Below are 18492 nucleotides of genomic sequence, written 5' to 3' on the forward strand. Positions count from 1 at the left end.
CAAAAGCGTCCCTTGAGAGTCAAACTCAAACATCTATAGTAAACAGGCTGCCCCTCCCTGTCTGCCCCCTCCTCCACTCCCCACCCCTAATTCCACCTCCCTGTCTTTCCCCCAAGCCCATCTTGTACTCTGTGAAAAACCATAGACCCTTTGGTTGCCAAGGGAACCAAGCCTTTCATTCTATTCCAGTGACTGGCTGGTTGGGGCTGAGGGGTAGGGCAACAACTGGTGCCCAGACCTTTGGAGCACACCCCCCCCCCTCATAATGCCCCCCTTTTTCTCAAAGGAGGAGGGGTGGATTGCACCCCAGTTGCTTTTTCACCCAAGCCCAGCTGGGTGAGACAGAGCCCTTGGGCTCTCAGGAGTTCCTTGGCTGCCACTTCGGGGGGAATCCGTGCTCCCCAGGCCCTTCTCTGGCCCTGGCCCTTTCCAGAGGACAATAGCCTCCACGCAAGGGAAAATTCCATCGCCCAGGGTTCAAGTCTCCAAGGAGTTGCTGGGGCCTCTGTTTAGCCTAGAGTGGGCTCTGAGGAGCCGCTGCAGCTGTCTGGCTTGTTTCCCCCTCTTGCTGTGTTTTCTCTTTAACCCCTGAGCTGCCAAGGGGCTGTTTTACCCCAACCCCCAGACAGTGCCTGGGAACTAAGAGAGGAAAGAAATAAGGCTTTGTTCCCTGGGGGAACTAATTGGGAAAGAGCAGCAGTGTGGCCTACAGGGAGAACACTCCCACCTCTGCACATCTTCACTGAAACCAGCAAGCAGGAGCTAGGAGCAAGGGGCTACAGAACACCAGGACTGCTCAAGCTGCTGAGAGCCATTTTTCTCAAACTCGGAAGATGTTGGGTGGGGCCGGGGGTGGAAAGCTGCAAAGGCCTCCATCTTCCCAGTTCAAGGCCCTAAGCCAACACCTGCTTTTCTCCCCCTGCTGTTTCTTCCAAGATCTGCACACACACACACACACACACACAATAAAAAACAACTCTGGAATAAAAATAGAAACTGGGGAGACCAAGGCATCCTGTTTCAAAATACTAGATTGGTGAGTGGGAAATATCTAGCAACCCCATGTCAATGCGTAACCTCGAAAAACCAGTTTTTTGTTCAGGAATTTTACTTCATTGCACATCAGTAGCAATCAATACAAAGATTTTCTCACCAAAACCAAAAGTTCTGCTATGTGTCTTAAGATGGGGCGAATTCTATGTACAGATCCTTAAGGTGCTGAAACATTATTCTGACCCCTGTAGGAGTAGAATACATTTCTAAGCAACCATCAATGCTTCCACGTATACAGCCAAGCCAGCCAACCATGGCCATTGATCAAGAACATTTGAGAAAAGAACTTACTCTCACACGGAGACAATAGTGCAAAGACTGTCTCTGTGCTGGGAAACACCTCCTTCCCTCTCCGGGAAGGAGAGTTCTGATCCAGATATGAAGACAGTTGGGGGTCTAACACAGAACCCAGAGGTTCACCCTGGCCCTAGAAGAATACAGATTGGTGCACACAGCAGGGAAGCCCAGGCCTGTTGGGTTCCTTCTGCTCTCAGCAGCCACATCTCTGGTTCACCCTCTAGTACCCGATCCTGCTGACCCACAGCCCCACCCCCACCCTGTCCTGCAGCAGTCTAGCCTTCCTCTGTTGTGGCAAGGCTGCATTTTCCCCCCAGGAAACTATTGTGCAAAATGAAGCACCACAAAGCACAGAAGTGTACATGAGCCTTTTAGGGTTCACATCTAAACCAGAGGAATTTCTCAACAAAAGCATTGAGAGGAAGGTGAAATCAACCCAACACTCAGAACACTTGAACTGGGCTGTAGCTCTTAGTCCCAACATTTCATACTCTCTCCATGCATGCGATCAAGCAGATGGAGCCCTGGCTCCTGACCCTCCATCCACACTCCCGTTAAGAGCTTCAGTGGCCAGAACAGACACTGAAAAAGTCTGTGGGGAGTAGATTTTACTCACAGCTCTGAGATAGATCATCTCAGAGGTGGGCATGCTGTTGCATGTCATAACTAAAAAAAAACAAAACAAAAAAACCTATCCCCACACAAACACACACAAGTGTTGACTCTGCATTGGATCATCTCCATAATTTCTTTTAGCTCTGAAGAAAGAGCTGACTGTTGAGAGACTGGCCAGGGCCAGGGTGGAGCCTCAATGTGCCATGTTCAGAGCAAAGGCTTTGGCTGGTGCCAGATCCTTTTCAAGTTGAATAGAATGGAAGAAAGCTAACCAACCCACCAGAATAATAATAGCTAGCACTGATGGAGCCACAGCACAGGAAGGCTGCTCTCTGGATTTTGTGTGTTCATTTATATTTCACTTCATAATAACCCTATGGGGTACTAGCATTCTATTTTATGGAAGAAAGGAAAGGAAGGAAGGAAGGTAGGCTACAAACCAGGAAGTGCAAGGACAGCAACTACTGTCACCCAGAGACCGCCCCACCCAATCAGGAATCTTAGACGAAATTGCCTAGGATCCTGGCCCCACTGTCCCAAGAGAAGAAATATGCAGAGGCCCTTGTGGATGCTCAAAGACAACACATGTGGTCGATCTGGCATCTGTAGCTGGGAATCAGCAGATGACCCTATTTCCCACTCTGGTTCTGCCCTTTTAGAGATGAGCACTGCCCGCTGCCCCAGCTCCTGGGCTCTGTAGTCCCCACGGCTCAACCCTGATCTCTCGAGTACCTGCTTGTCTTTGTATTCTATAAAGAGTGTGATGGCTGCTCCAGGAGCTGTCGTGAGAATGGGACCACAGAATCGGAGCAAACCTGATAACTAACTACTCACCTCACACATGAGACTTAGTCTGCACGTTCCAGTGTTTTGGGAAATACGTGCTGTATTGAAATGTGTCTATTTGGGCCATGAGTAAGTGCAGGGGGAGGGGGAGGAACGACAGACGCCTTTTCTGGCTAATGAAATGAGGTTTCATGGAAGAAGAATCTTAGTCACACTTCCCGTTTCACACTGACCTTTTAAAAAGGAAGCCCACAAGTCAACCTGTGCTAAGGCCTGCTTACAAAATCTACCCACAGGTATAATAAAGATGATCTAAATAAAGCCCACGCCGGCCCAGCTTCACCTGAATCAGTGGAAATAACAAGATCACTGAGGAGGACTGATGGCCAGAGATAAGGGACATGGTGGTGTTCTATAAACTACAAATAACAGGGACACATGAGAGATGCAGATGGTTGATAAACAGGAATCCGAGCAGAGAGGGCGAATAAAGGCATCAGACAAGCACAGCATTGGTCTCTATGTACTTAGGGCTTCCCCTCTAGTTATAAAAGAGGGGCCCTAAAAATTAGGAGAGACGCTTGGAGTGACCTCAAGAGAGGTCAATGATGGCTAGGTTGTAAATGTAATTGCGCCAATAAGGATTACTGAGCCTACAGAGGGGACCAAATGATAACAAGAGACTTGAAACGTTGGTGTGAGATGCTCAGAGTGTCCTGGAGAACACAGCAGGAGCAATAGCATGGAAGCTCTTGAGGAATCGAGTGAGAGGCCAGGGGAGCCAGGCCAGCAGGTGGGAGAACCTAGGTTGTGACCATCCAGCCAACACATCTCCACCTGTGCCCTGCTTCCCTAGCTCTGTCTGCAACACCCTCAATTTCCCAGTAATTCTTCGGTTGTCCTTCTTGTTGGTGTGGTTGTTGAACCCTCTACATTGTCATTAGAGGGCTGCAGAGGAATGAGCACTATAGACGTCTCTCCTGGAAGTTGACATTTGATTCCATCCACGCTTGTATTAATGGCCGAAGAACAATAGTTTTCCAGTTATCAATGACTATGCAATAAACTACCTCAAATCGGGTGTTGTAGCAAACCCATTCATTTTCTCCTATTCACAGATTCCAGAGTCAGAAATTTACAAAGGGCCCTACAAGGCATAACTCTCTCCCTCAACCGTGTCAGCAGGGGAGGGTAAAATACTGGAATCTAGACTTACCAATAGACTTCTTCATGCACTGTCTCAGACCTCCTTGATTCTGACACTTGGTTACACACACACACACACACACACACACACACACACACACCCGCCAAGGACAGAAGAACTGCTTGTGGCCTGTCCTACTGCCTCGCACTTCTTGTAGCATGGCACCTGGGTTCCCCACATGCATTCCAGGAGGGCCAGACAGAAGCTGTGGGGTCTTATAAAGCCAAACCCAAAAGCCACAGAACATCACCTTCTGCCTGTTTTACTGATCAAAGCTTTACCATCCTGCTCAAGGGGAGAAACTTATACCGCACCTCTTAATAAAAGGGAACGTCCAAGATTTTCTAGCAGCCAAGGAACACTGGAGCCTACCAGATCCCTTGGAATCCATAGCCTCTGACACAGTTGGGGTGGTGCCCAGCTGACAGGCTATGTAGGGGTGTTTTGTTGTTGGTTTTTTTTTGTTTGTTTGTTTTGTTTTTTTTTTAATGGCAATGCCCAGAGGCCTCAGACATTCCTGCAGAGGCCATGAGTGCGCCTGTGGTGAACCCAGAAGGATCTCTTCTGAAAAAACAGAGATTCCTTGCGGGGAGATGGGAGGAGAGGGCGAGGCATTTACAGACTCTTGAGGAAGACAGAAGTTTAGTTATCAAAACTGGAGCCTGCCTGAGGTCAGAGTGACAGCATGTGACAGGATGCTATCAAAGACATGGCTAGGCCTCAATCCTTCCTCCTGAGATTGTGAGAGTTTGTCAAATGTCCTTCGGAATCATGAGTACTGAGATTCTGGCACATTCCTGATCTGTCAAATAGGACAGTGTTTCCCCAGGTTGAGCAAGTCACACTTCCCTATACTAGAGACTGACCCTGAAGCACCTTGGCAAGCAAGGTGTGGTTGAGTTGCTCTAACCCTTCAGACTTTTATCTGGAGAGAGGGTCGAAGTCACCCAGACTGGCCTCGAGCTCATGATCTTTCTGCTTCATCCTGCCACTTTCTTGGGATCGCAGGCGGGTACACTGTACCCAGCTGCACACACATCTTTGTCTACACACACACACACACACACACACACACACACACACACACACATTAGGGATTAGTGTGGATCTCACCACGCTTGGGAATAGGATAGAAACATAGAAAGAAAAAGGAGAAATCAAATGAGGGAATCTTAGAATTGTTTCTACCTTCCTTCTAGAGATGCCAAAGAGGAGGATGCCCTTGGCCAGGTGGTTCCAGGTGGTCCCAGCCTGCAGCAGCCTGCCTGTCAACACTTCATTTCTGTCACGCTCCAAGAAAAGTCCCCTTTCTTTCAGAAAGTAAAATGTTTGCATTGATCTGGTGACACTTGAGGCTGTTTGATCTCACAGGTTGGAAATATTTGGGACTTGGAAGTTCAAGGGGGTGTTTCAAAAGGAAAAAAATTCAGAGAGGGTCTGGGAAGGAATGTGGGAATAAAATTGCCATTTAAGATAGGAACGGTCTCCTGGAACACTGTCACCTGCCTAGGTGTCGAGCCTTTGGCTCACACAACCTTGGAACGCAAGAGTAATACCTTCTTGGAAGTAGGTTATCCAGTTCAACCATCCATTTCAGAGAAGAGGAAAATGCGAGGGGAGGGGAGGGGCTTCATCTTCACCCACAAAATATCCGTGGAAGACCCTGAATTTCCCAGAATGCTTTGCAGTCGGAGGAGGGGGGGGGGCGTCTGAATGACTCTGACCAATGAACTGCAAGTGGTCCTGAGCCAATCAGGTAAGAGATACTCTAACTCCTCTGTCCTGATGATACATTCAGGGTAGCAACAGCAGCAAAGGGAAGATATTTTCATCCGTTATCAAAACCAGAAAGCAGGTGTCCCTGAAACTTGCCTCTTCTTTGCCACTGAAGTTTGGGCTGTACTCGAATGGCCTAGAGACAGAGAATTATGGGAATAAAGAGCCTTGCTATACAGCAGGTCCTCTTCTCCAGTAAAACAGAATCAAAGCAGGTAGGAAGGCAGATTTTCTGTCCTAGGCCATGAGCAGACAGCAGCATCCTCTTGCCATTATACTCGATACTCTTCTCAGCATCCGTGGCTGCCCCATCTTCATCCCACTTCACTCAGGCTTCAAGAGAAGCCAAACGGAACAGAAGAGAGATTGACCCCAAACATGGCAGCAAATATCTCAGAAGAGGGGATGAAAAGAGCATAGGGATCGGAGGATAGGGAGGTGTGCCACAAAACATGGACATGACATGGATAGGAACTCAACTGCAGCTATGGCTACCATACAAGACCTGCACAACACTGGGTCCATCAAATTTTCCTATCAGAAAAAGCTCATGAGGCCCCCACTCCTGCCTGAGGAACTCCTGACAGTTAATGACCTTTGGGGAGAGGATGTCACTTTCTTCAGTACTGGAGTCACTAATGAGTTACCCATGTTTCAGTAAATCACTACCCCCCATACTGATGCAAACAACCCTAATTAAACTCAGCAGGTCACAAGCATGCTCAAAAGTAAGAAGGATGCATGGGAAAGGGGGCTTCAGGGGGAGGGAAGGAGGGATGGGGCCAGAAGTGGGGGAGCCACTAATTCGTGGAGGGAGAGGGAAGAGGTCTGAAGAGTGAGGAAATGAGTCAAGAAAGAGCTAAGACTACAACAGAATCCAGTCCACATTTTTTAGAAGGATGATGGTTTGTTTTTTCTTTTTTCTTTTGTTTTGTTTTGTTGAAGCAGGGCTTCTCTGTCTTAGTTCTGGCTGTCCTGGAACTCACTTTGTAGATCAGGCTGGCCTCGAATGTTTGTGTCAGATACTTCAGTTTGGCCTGAAGAAGTCTCCGGTGGCTCTAGAGATAACTGGAGGCACCTGAGGAGTCACGAGGCTGGGGAGGGGAAAACCCCACCCTCAGAGGTGGCTGCCAAGAGTCCCCTCAGAGGTGCAGTCACTTGTGGTCGCAATCAGACCTGCAAAGTGAAAAGCTACATTGGGCCACACCAAAGCAAGATCTCTTTTTTAAAAAATCCAAATCACATCCAGGTTCCTCTTCCTGCCACACTGAGTAGGCGAAGGGGATCTTTCTTCTTCTGTGGCTGTTCCTCTTTGGACAGAAAGGGGAATGAATGGCTGAAACAGAAGACAGGTTAAAGGCCAGGTTAGGGAGCCAGGCTATACTGCCCAAATTGAAGACTCCTCTCCAGGACTCTACACTTGAGAAGCCTGGACCTCCTCTAGCTCCCAACCCTGGCCATCTACCTGATCTGAGATGTCACCCTGCCACCATCTACCCCCATTTCCAATTCAATCCCACCTTCCCTCCAGCTTTTCTCCTTGAGCCTCTCCCATCTGACATCCATCTTCAATGTGGGTTTGTTTAGCTTGTCTTGTTTGTCTTTTTTGTCTTGATGTTTATTTGGGGATTTTGGCTTTGTTGTAGGTTTTGACTGTCTATCTGTTTGTTTTGAGACAAGGTCTCACTGTATAGCCCTATGTGGCTTGGAACTGGCTATGTACATCAGGCTGGCCTCGAACTCAATGAGTTCCTCCCGACTCTGACCCTTGGGTATTGGGATTATAGGTATGTGCCACCATGTTGACCCTGCAGCTTGATTTTAAAGCCATTCTCACCAAGGACATTACTTCAATGTTGTTACCCAGACAGTGCAATCTTAGATTCAGCCTCAATGACAACTTCATTTCTTAGGGTGGAGTCTCAGTATCCTCATCTATATAATAGAACCCCAGTCCTGTAGCGTCACTGTAAAGATTATATTAAGTAGTTTGAAAAGTACTTGGTAAATGCCTGCGGGACAGCGCTATGAATACAAGTTAACAGTCTTTCATTCTAACTCCTAGGGGACCACACACACCTTAGGTCAGGCCCTTGACACCACATCCATGTCCTGCAACTGTCCTGTCAGAGCCACTCAGTGAAGACTGCAAGCTGCCTCTCTCCAGGTGGGTCACATTTTATTGCCATGTTAGGTTTGGCTCCAAAGTGATGGGGAAGGAAGGGAGCATGACATCACGACCTCAGACTTACAGAAGAAGTTAAGTTGACACAGGTAACACTATTCACACAATTAAATCGTTCTCCCACCTAAAACACTTGCTATGTGTTCCATAACTCCCTTCTTGAATGCCCTGAGCCTGAAAGTCTTCCTTATTTATCTCACCCTATTCTAAATTTCTCCTTGGGAAACAAACACACTTTTTCTGTACAGATGTTACATGCTGTGCATTTCAGTGGCCCTGGGGACAAGTATTTTCTATTCCCTAACAAGCACAAGGCTGAGGATCCCCTCTGGGGAATCCCAACTTTCTCAAACTAGGATAGGAACTTGGTCTCCCCTCTCCTCCCTATGCCTACTGGGCTCTCATAGGTTCCTTTAGGCTCCTCAGAGCAGAGCCGGGCTGGGAAATTGGGAAATTGGTGTTCAGCCAACCTAAAGCATTAGCATACCTAAAAGCCACATTTACATTTTATTACTTTGTAAGAAGACCATTCTAGTACAACCTGTAATAAACTGCCTGGTAGTTAAACTTGCATATTATTTAAAAAACATTTTTAATAAGGAAATGGTTGATGACGTAAGAAGTTTTGTGGTGCGCTCGTTGTCTTATTTCTCTGATGTTTCTGCCTCATTTACCCAATTCTTTTTGGGTAACCAGAGGAATTGTTCCCTAATGGGGGAAATCCCCTGATTTAGTATTCAAAGCTCTGCAAACTTGGTTCCTCATCTCTTCTTATTTGTGTATGCCTCTGTGAACCTAGCGTGGCCTCAGAGAGTGGTCCTACTCAATGAGCAATGGCAGCATGAATGGAGGCGCTCTAAGGTGGTTACTCTGGGGGCGGGGTGACTAGGGCATGGCCTCACAAGGAGCTGCCCGCATATCAGAGGAGATCCTGGAGGGCCTGGACCATGGCAAGGAGAGGGTCATAAAATTCACATCTCCCATGACAAACACAGAAGGTTCTTTGTCCCTCTGTGCCCACTTCTGGGCTCTAAGTGACAGGCCTTACTTAGCACTGTAATAAATTAAAAAATGACGGACATATAAACTGGCAAGTAAACTAACAGTCACTTTTTAGAGCAGTTTGCAAAATGTATCAATATTTTAAATATATAGAGATCCCCTTTGTCCTGGTTATTTTGCACTTAAGAATTTATTTTGTAGGTATCTATTCACACAAGCTCTCAAAGGCAAATAAGCAGATATATTCATTGTGCTCATGTTTATCATAGTTTGAGAAACAGAAGTAACATAAATAACAATTAGTAAAAGAATAACTAAGTGATACACCATAGGTATGTACTACAGAAAAGTATGCAAGTGCTTAAAGCAATTAGTTCAAAGGCTGGCTAAATAGCAAGTTTAGGGCCAGCCTGGGATACATATGGCACTGTCTCAAGAAAAACAATAGGACTGGGAGACCGCTACAAGGCTAAAGCACTTCCTCCACAAGTAAAGGGACATAAGTTTGGGTCCCTAAACCCACATAAACACTGGAGCCTATGACAGTCTCCCTATTATTCCAGTCTCAGAAGGCAGAGACAGAGGGCACCCCTGAAGCAAGCTAAGTATGAGACCAAATGAACCAGGGAGTTCTGGGATTGATTAACAGGCCCTACCTCAAAAAGAATAAGGTAGAATAGTGGAAGACAGAGGAAGATTCCTGACGTCAACTTCCACACACATACACATATGCACTCAGAAACCACATAAATGCACATATACACACCACACACATACACACCACACATAAACATATACACATATACAACACACATACACAGCATGAACATACACACATATATACATATACAACATATACATGCACCCATACCTATTTAGAGAAAAGATCATTTATGGTATCTGTATGTACATAGACATGTGACAGGGTGAACATGTAGGAGCCAGAGGCCATTGTGATGACTTCCTCCTTTTCCACCTTATTTTTTGAGGTAGGGTCTCTCACTAAATCTGAAACTCCCTAGTTGGCTAGCCTGATTGGCCTGATTGGCTAGCAAGCAGCCAGATCCTCCTGTTTCTGTGCTCTTCTGCCTCACCTCCTGGCACCAAGCCCCTCTCCCCACCCTGTAGCTGGGATTACAGACACTGGCCACCATAACCCACCTCTTACGTAAGCGCTGGAGATTCAAACCCAGGTCCTCGTGCTGGCACATCCAACAGTTTACTGACTGATAGGGTCTTTAATGGGATAATCAAGATGAAGTCTTGATCAAGTAGTTGTATCCTCCTGAGAAGAGATTTAAATATTACCCTTTACAGAGTGAAGACATGCAGAAAACAGCCATGCACCAGCTAAGAAGAGATGCCCTCACAGCTAGCAGACAGAGACAGGGTGCTGATATCCCACCCCAGACCTCTACCCCAGAGCAACACATCTCTACTTTCAAGGCCACAATGGACTTTGTGTGGTGGCCCCTGCAGTCCATGCTTCTTTCAGACAATGACTTTGGTTTTTCTAATGTCCAACTCCTTAAGGCAATGTCTCCTTATCCTATCCAAGTTGTAATATCTAAAGAATCTTAAAAACAGCCAGCTGGTGTTGGCACCTGCCTTTAAGCCCAGCACTCAGAAGGCAGAGGCAGGCAGTTCTCTAAGTTCGAGGCCAGCCTAAGTTCCAGGACACTGAGGGCTACATAAAGAAACCCTGTCTCAAAAAGAGAAAGAGAGACACACACAGAGGGAGACAAAGAGAGACAGAAAAACACACACACACACACCAGAGAGAGGGAGAAAGAGAGAGAGAGAGAGAGAGAGAGAGAGCATTCTTCAATACTTATTTACTACTTATGTGTGCACATACATGTGTTAGTTTATCTACTACTCTTTGTCTATTGTTGGTGGAGACTGAAGCCAGGCTTTGTAGACTCTAAGCTCACGTTTTACTGCTGAGCTATCCGCCCCCAAGAGTTCGTTTTATCTGAGAACAAATGAGATGGCTGTGCCCTTCTAGAACTCCAGAGAGTTTATAAAATGTCTGGAGTACAGCTGCCTGCAGGAGCATTGCCATGGGGACTTGGGGCCCAACTGAAGATGGTCCAGTGTTGGCTAATTTCAGATTATTTACAAAGAAAATGAAACCTCCCTCCCCTACGCCCATATAAATCCAGGAAATAAGGTAACAAAACATCCTTTAATCTGCTTCAAGAAAAATATGTTTTCAAATAGCAGGTTTATGGCTTTTGTTTTGTTTTAAGACAGGGACTCATATAGCCCAGGCTGGCTCAGTGTTGAGCTGTGATTGACCTTGAAGTTCTGATTCTCCTGCCTCCAGCTTCCAAGCAGTAACATGTGTTTGCCACCATGCCCAGTTTATCATGTGGGGTGTGTGTCTGTGTGTGTGTGTGTATGCGCAGTGTATGTATGTGTGTATGTGCAGTGTGTGTGTATGTGTGTGCACAGTGTATGTGTGTGTGTATATGTGTGCACAGTGTGAGTATGTGTGTGCGGTATGTGTGGTATGTGCGTGTGTGTGTGTGTGTGTGTGATGTGTGTATGTGTGTGTGCAGGAGTCTTTCCCCAGGCAGCCTCCATCCTGTTTATTTGGGGTTTTGTTTTCTTTTGTTTTGCTTTGCTTTGCTTTTTTGCTCTTTTTATGTGACAGGGTCACTCTGGCTAGGTTACTTGGCTAGCATGTCCCAGGGACATGTTTCCACCTTCCCAGCTCTGGGCTTTCCAGCCTGGGCAACCACACCTCGCTTCTTCATGTGGGTTCTGTGGGTTACATTCTTGTCCTCATGCAAGCAGGTTACTGACTAAGCAACTTTTCCAGCCCTATGGATTTGGACTTTTTCTGTTTTTTAATTTACTTTTGGAAATTTTAGAGAATGTAGGGAAAAAATATCTCCATTTATCAACCACCCTGAGGCCACCTCTGTTTACCCTTTTGTATATTTTTACTTTGCTTTATATAACTATTTCATAATTGGATACAGAGTAACATATACAATTTTACATACTTTTTTATTTATAAAACATTCCTCCACACTATTGTAATCTTTCTATAAACATCGTTTTAAATGATGGCAAAATCCCATCAAGTTTATCAGTTTTCCAAATGTTGATCTACAGAACATCTGTAGTAAGAGTCATATAGGGCATGCTGAAAATATGGATTTCTGGACCCCATCCCAGACCCACTAAACCAGAATTGCTTGAGGCAGGGGCTGGGAATCTTCATTCTCCTAACTTTTCAAGGCATTCGCAAACCTATAAAAGGATGGAAACTGCCAGAACGACATGCCTATAATTTCAGTACAACTTTATCTGAGTCGCTGGACACTGCCATTGCTCCTGGCACTGCATAAACAGCTTCATAGCAGACATCTTTGTGCAGAACACATTTCTGCACATTCTACAGCATGCCCTTAGGTCAATGTAGTGGCTTGAATAGGTTTGGACCCCCATGCATCCATGTGTTTGCATACTTGGCCCACAGGGAGTAACACTATTAGGAGCTATGGGCCTTGTTGGAGAAAGTGTATCACTATGGGGGTGGGCTTTGAGGTCCTATGCTTAAGCTCTGCTTAGGGAGGAAGAGAAAGATACTCTTCCTGGATGCCTTCAGATCAAGATGTAGAGACTCTCAGCTCCTCTCCATCACCATGTCTGCCTGGACACTGCCATGTTTCCTACCATGATGATAATGGACTGAACCTCTGAAACTGTAAGCCAGCCCCAATTAAATGCTGTCCCTTATAATAAAAGTTGCCTTGGTCATGATATCTCGTAACAGCAATGAAACCCTAAGCAAGACAGATGGTTTTTCAAGAACTGATCTGGTGATATCCAAGATGTGAACCTTTTTAAGATTCTTGGTAAACATACAACATACCTGCACAATCCGCTTGGGTTTCAGGAAGACAGCTATTGCCAAAATCCAATCCGTATTTCTATTTATCCTATCTCTATTTCCCATCTTTATTAACGACAGGTAATAATAAAGTAAGCAAGGAATGAGAAGATGGTCAGTTGCATATCCTTTGTAGATACATACGGATGGACTCTAGCCTGCCTATCATGCAGAATGAGAGCCTCAGATAGTCATGGACACCCCAAGGCTACCAGCCACCAACCACAACCCAAAAACATCCTAGCTGTTCTCCAGAGAGCCTCTGTCTCATGTGCTACAGGAAGCGTTCTATTCTCAGTGACACATTTGAAGGCAGATACACAAGGATGTGCATGCAGGTAGGTAAGGCTGGGCTCACCTGCCTAAAGAGGATCCATCTCTCCTAGAACAGCCATGGCAACAGACAGGTTTGGGTACCTCCATACAGGAAACTGATTCAGACAGCTATCATGTACTCAGGTCAGGACAGCTTCTATACATTTGTAATTTATGAGCTGTCAAGGGGTCAGGGAGAACCACAAAATAAAATGGCAAGTTACACCAGCACATTGTGCACAGGCTGCAAGCTAAAATGACTCAGGAGAAAGGAGATGACACAGAGACACCAGTAACCTAAAGCCACCTGCTGCGCTCGGCATCCATCATGTGCTAGCATTCATCTAAAAGCTTTATAAACGGTAACCTAATCCTCAAACTGAGTCTATGGGGTAGCATCATCTCCATTCTACAGAAAAAACGGAATTGCAGGCTTGGAGATGGCTCAGTGGGTAAAACACTCACCACATAAGTATAAGGACTGGGGTTCAGATTCCCCAGAACTCATGCAATTGAGCATGACAACCGGCCATTCCAGTGCTCAGAAGACAGAGATGAAGGTTCCCAGGAGCAAGCTGCAGTCAGACTAGCTATAGTGAACTCACTGTTCATCCAGAGACATTGTATGTGCACGTGAGCTTGTGTGTACATCGAGAGAGAGAGAGAGAGAGAGAGAGAGAGAGAGAGAGAGAGAGAGAGAGACTACACAAACATACACATGGCCAAAGATGGAGAAAGAGAGATTAATTTGTCAAATCACACAGCTAGTGAGCTGCAGAGCCAATACTCGAATCTAAGAATTGTCACCCTGACGTTCATGCTTCTTAGTTTTGGAAGGACTAAGACACATAAGAACTCCGCATATGGAAAGTAAGATCAACCAAGGAAGCCAAAGCCAAGGCAGCAAAAGTGGATTTCAGGGCAGAAACTACAGACCCACATAACCAGCACATTTTAGACACATTAGGCTATTCATTACAAACCCACATTTTAGCCTCTGTCAGTGTTGTATGTAGGGACCCTTCAAGAGCAGCATAGAGGGTGTGGCGGGGGAGGGGTAGTCATCCGTCTTCCAGAGTACCAGACCCATTCCCTATACACCCCAGTAGTGCATGAGAGTGAGTATGTGTAGCCCATGCCCTTATCCATCTGAGACCTGTTCACAACCCCCTTCATGCTGCCTCATTAGCTGGACCCTCAGAAGCACAGAGGGGACCTATTTGGTGACCATGTCTGCAGATTCACATTGTCTTGCCTGAGCCCTTCAAAGGTGGGGGTTGGAGGTAAGGCACTTTCTTGTATCATAACTCGTCCCCCGAGGGAACATCTCTGGATTTCATCTGAAGAATTCAAAAGCCTCCACCAGAATCCATCCTCACCTGGCCATAAGGCCTCCCACCACTGCAACTAATCCTTTGTGTTGTAAACTCGCACGTGGAAACAGTCTCTAAGCTTTCCCATCAAACTTGGCAGGCCAGCAGATAGCTTGCACCATACACCGGAGCAAGCCAGATTCCCCCTTAAAAAAGAAAACATATTAAGTTGTTAATAATAATAATAATAATAATAATAATAATGTCAACAACATTTTACAGTCTCAGTTTACTAAGTAATTCTCATCTATCCCTCCTGTTAGGAATAGGGATAAGGTCTGCTGGACTACTTACAAATAAACTGAGGATTCAGGTCCATCTCTCTTAAAATGGCACCAAAAAAGTTACTGGAGAGCCAGCTAGCCAGCTCAGCAGCCACCAAGCCTGATGATCTGAGTCCTCTGGGCCCACATGATGGAAGACCCAGTCCTCACAAGCTGCCTTCTGGTCTCTACATGTGCTCCCCTACACACACTCAAATAAATAAATGTAAAGTTTTTTTTTTTTTTTTGGTTTTTTTTTTTTTTTTTTTTTTTTTTTGAAAGGGTTTCTCTGTATAGCCCTGGCTGTCCTGGAACTCACTTTGTAGACCAGGCTGGCCTCGAACTCAGAAATCTGCCTGCCTCTGCCTCCCGAGTGCTGGGATTAAAGGCGTGCGCCACCACGCCCGGCTAAATGTAAAGTTTTAAGGCTTTTGGAGAATATAACTGAGAACTAGACTCAGGTTTCACCCTGCCCCACGTGATGCCCCAAGTTGGTGCTTCTGTTCACCCTTACCCAAGCACCCAAAGCCCATGTTTAGAATGGAGAGGATACTGGAATCTCTCTCTCTCCCCAGCCCAAGTGGTGAGCCGTCCCTGCCTGTCCCTTGGCAGAAGTGTGGGTGACTTTTCTCTGTCCACCTACCAACGCCAATGCTCTTGGGTGTCTCAGTGCCCCTTCCTGCCATCCTCTCAACAGCTCCTGTCTCCAGTTGAGCAAGCCATGGCTCTGGGAGGTCAAATGACACGTTCAAGTTCACGGAGCTAGAAGCGCCATAAGTCTGCAGCTCTCATCCTTACTGAAGATACTTAAGAAACGTATTCTGAAGCCGGGTGGTCGTGGCACATATTTTTAATCCCAGCACTTGGAAGACAGAGACAGGCAAATCTCTGTGAGTCTATGAGGCCAGTCTGGTCTATAGAAATTCTGTCCAGGAAAAAAAAAATGTGTCCTGGACTGTATACCTCATAGCTTCCAGGAGATTAGAAGCCTTAAGTTTAGCACTGGGCACTGACCACAGAAACAACCCTTGCTCTTCACACCTGTCTCTAAGGCCTCTAGGCCCTGGGCATCCACAGTTGAATAGTTTGTGGACTCTAAGGGAAGGAAGGCTTATTCCTCTAGGATTCTATTCTAACTCAGAAACTTCTATCCTCAAAATGCAGCGAATGCTGCTGCCTGGACCAAACATCCTGGCCTGCTGTCATCAGCCAAGTGGTTGAGTGCATGAGGGGACCGTCACCCGGAGCTGTGTTCAGGAAAGTTCATGCCATGCTCCCTGTTCTCTTGTCCTACCCTCATGTCCCATCTTCTTGCATTTGCTCAGAGATACTGAACATTCCCCTTAGGCCATTAACATTCTAGATAGTGTTTGGTTCTCGAAAGAATGACAAAAAGAAGGCATGATTTATGCCTTTTGTGGCACAGGTTTTACAAAGAGAGAAACTGAGACTGGGTCCTTTTATGCCTTTCTTGGGTCATACAGCTGGATGGACCTTTAGACTCTATGGTCAAAGCTGTGACCTTCAGCTGGGGGGAGATCCTTTCTTAAGCTCTCCCACCAGTGACCCCTCCACCTCAGAGGGCACTAAGCTTATGGAGGAGCTTGGAGAGCAAATGGCTGCACAGTCACATTTTTCAACAAGTGTGGCCTACATAGATCTGATGACATTTCCCAAGAAAACTCAACAGTCAGAAACCACTATTCCCGCTAGCACCCTGGCTACTGGATAAGAGATGTGACCTGCATCTTAAGAGCTGATAATTCTGAGTTTCTGAACGTGTACTACGGTTAAGATTTAAATAAAAAGGAAGTTCACTTGTTCTGGCTTCCTGACTAGTCGGGTCTGGCCTAACTGTGTTCCATCTGGGGCCAGCATAGTGGCCAGGACCTCATGAGCAATATCCTTGTACCTTAAATATCCACAACCAACTAAAGAAGCTGGCATATTCCTGGGGCCTCTTTCACACAGCACTGTGACAGACATGACCTCATGTATCCCAGCAACATCCTCCCAAGCTCAAGGGCAGAGGGTGGCCAAAGAAACCCTTCTTTTCAAGCTGAAGACCCTGAGTACAGAGGGAAATGGAGTCACCAACTGAACTAAACCGTAAGAACTGAAACAGACCCAGTTACCTACCAGGAGAAGTGTGCCCTCCACTCCTCCTCGCCCTGGACCATGGAAGGAAGGGTGAGTCTGGGGGCCTCCTGAAGCATGGGCTGGAGTTGGATTTTTATATCTGTTTAAAGAAAGTCAATGGCCCAAGCTGTGGAGATAGTTAAGTCAGTAAAGACAACAGTCCAATGGGAAAGACACAGAGAAAATACTTTGGCCACTATGCCATGCCGGCTGTTTCCTCTCCCTTATTGCTACCTTATAGCACTGCAGACCACACTGAACACAACTGGCTGCCTGTGGTTTGTGCCTGTTTCTTCCATGCTGGGATCTAAATATCAGATAGCAAAGAAACTGTGGCCTAGGGAGAGCTCAGGTTGACCTAGGACAGGTTCTGTTGCCTTTTGGCCTCCAGAATAAGGCAAAAAGAGTAGCTGACTCCAGCCTCCTCAGAGACCAGCCCTAAAATCCCGGGAACCTTTTTTCTAAGATAGCCAGAACAAAAGCCTAACCAACTGGTGCCCTGACTCCCTCCTCACCAACCCAATCCCTACCCTACCCTCCTGGGTTTCTCCAGACCCTTTCCCTCTGTTGGCCTCTATAACTGCAGCCTACTCATTGGCCCCTCATTCAACCCCACCCAGATGAGCCCCCGGGCCTCATTTTTCAGAGAATGAGCTGAAGGGTCCCTGAAGAGCAATTCAATACATGTAACAGAGGATGAGCCCCTGACTCAGCAACAAAAACCAAAAGATCCAGGGCCACACTGCTTGGTACTGGCAGACCTAGACAGGTTTCCAGGAATTTGGGAAATGTTTGCTCCACCATCCTGTACACAGAAAGTCAACAAAGGTGATTAGAATGTCAGGTGGGGGAGGGCGGAAAAAATGGACGTCATCATTTCTGAATGACCCAACCAAGGCACCAGGGTGGGAGGGCTCTCTTCCCAAGGCCACGCTCACTGTTCACTACTGTGATCTCTTAGATGCACAGTCCAGGGCTGAGAGGCCCCAGTCCTGTCAGTGACAGCTGATGTCCAGGCAGTGTGGCCTCATAAGACTCCCTTAGCCACCCATTAACAAGCAACTGTGACGCCTCTGGCACTGTCCCATGCCCTCCAACCAGGCTCTGTTTGCATCTCTGCTCTTCCTCTGAGGGACACTAGCACCCAGGGGTGCCCTGTCAAGTGGAAAGTCATTTCCCAAGACTGAAAAAGCAAAACCAATGGATCTTCAAAGGAATAAAGGCAAACTTCTATTTTAAAAAGTGTAATGGAAACCAGGCATGATGGCCGGCGCCTGTAATCCTAGCATTCAGGGGTCTGAGGCAGGATGATTGAAACAAATTCAAGGCTAGACTGGCCTACATGGTAAGTTCAAGGCCAGCCTAGGCTACAGAGCAAGAGTCTGACTCTAAATAAGCAGATAGATAGATAGATAGATAGATAGATAGATAGATAATAAATAAATGCGAACGAAAAGTCAAGAAAAGTGGTACATGACATATATAAACAGTCCCACCGGGCAGTGGTGGTGCACGCCTTTAATCCCAGCACTTGGGAGGCAGAGGCAGGCGGATTTCTGAGTTCAAGGCCAGCC

At 46.5% G+C, this 18492-nt stretch overlaps 2 long non-coding RNA genes across 2 annotated transcripts in view; one reads left to right on the forward strand and one right to left on the reverse strand.

Moving 5' to 3' along the window:
• Positions 1-5763: 5763 nt before the first annotated feature.
• The window catches only part of LOC110307431, a 23199-nt gene continuing 10470 nt past the window's right edge, over positions 5764-18492 (forward strand). The window contains exons 1-2 of the long non-coding RNA XR_002379387.2: positions 5764-5949; positions 7800-7901. This is a non-coding gene — a long non-coding RNA (uncharacterized LOC110307431). The remainder of the gene's footprint in view (positions 5950-7799; positions 7902-18492) is intronic.
• LOC115032802 lies at positions 6738-14646 on the reverse strand. Its single transcript, XR_003838442.1, has 3 exons — positions 14523-14646; positions 10083-10206; positions 6738-7070 (listed from the first exon to the last, which is right to left on the reverse strand). It is a non-coding gene; the product is annotated as an uncharacterized LOC115032802 (long non-coding RNA).

This window comes from Mus caroli, chromosome 12 (assembly GCF_900094665.2).
Source record: "Mus caroli chromosome 12, CAROLI_EIJ_v1.1, whole genome shotgun sequence".
NCBI lineage: Eukaryota > Metazoa > Chordata > Mammalia > Rodentia > Muridae > Mus > Mus caroli.